This window comes from Pteropus alecto, unplaced genomic scaffold (assembly GCF_000325575.1).
Source record: "Pteropus alecto unplaced genomic scaffold, ASM32557v1 scaffold20, whole genome shotgun sequence".
In the NCBI taxonomy this organism is placed as follows: Eukaryota; Metazoa; Chordata; class Mammalia; order Chiroptera; family Pteropodidae; genus Pteropus; species Pteropus alecto.
In genome coordinates, this window is record NW_006436298.1 from 27,154,119 (window position 1) to 27,155,067 (window position 949).

Here is a 949-nt window from a genome sequence, read left to right on the forward strand (position 1 = left end):
GGTCTCCGCCGCCGAGTGAGTCCTCGGGCTCCGGGAGTCTCGGGGTAAGCAGAAGTCCGTGAAAGGGAGGGAGAACAAGAAGGACGCGGAGGGGAAGGGGAAGCCCCAGCCCGCGGCACCAACGCGCGATCCCCTGCGGAGCGGATCCAACAATCAATTCATTATTGAAGCACCAACGGCGAGGGCAGCAAGAGCAAGAAGTAACCAGCCGTCGTCGTCGCCGCGGCCACGCGCGCGCTCCCGCTCCCGCCGCTTATCGGCTCCCGGCAGCCGCCATGACGCGAAAGACCGAGCGTAACCGTCTCCGTCGTAGCCGCCGCCGCCGCCGCTACCGAGGTCGCCGTCGCCTCCACCTCCCGCGCGACGTAAGCTCCTCTGCTCACTCCCCTTCCCCACTCAGCGCGAGGAAAGCGGGCGAGTGAGCGGGCGCGAGCACGCCGAACCCCTCGGACTGGCGCGCGCGGGCGGTGGGAGGGGCTACGTTGTGGAGTCGTGGGACGTAGGAAGAAAGCGATTGGTGTTGATGCCGGGCGGCGAGCGAGTGCGCGCACGCGCACTGATGGGAGCGCGCACGCCGATCGCGCGAAGTCCGCCGGACTCTGGTCACGGTTGTGGGCCGCTGATCCTTGCTTGGGCGCCCTCCCTTAGCCGCCCTGAGTTTAGTTCCGGGAAGTGGGAGCTGCAGGCTCGCTCCGTGCCGGTATGGACGCTACTGTAACTCGGGACGGTTGCGCAAGGATGTCGCAGTGGAGAGACTGAGAAGGAACTGGAGAAGCAGGGGGGTAGGGAGATGCTGAAGACTACGATGGGGTTTGGAGAGCCTTAGAAGGAACGCAGTACTAAACCGGGAGCCGGATCGTGCCTGGGGCCGGTCGTCCAGGCCTCGGCCGGGTCTGAGCGTCTGTCCTGAGGGGCGGGGAGGGGACTGCTGCGTCACACCGGACGGCCT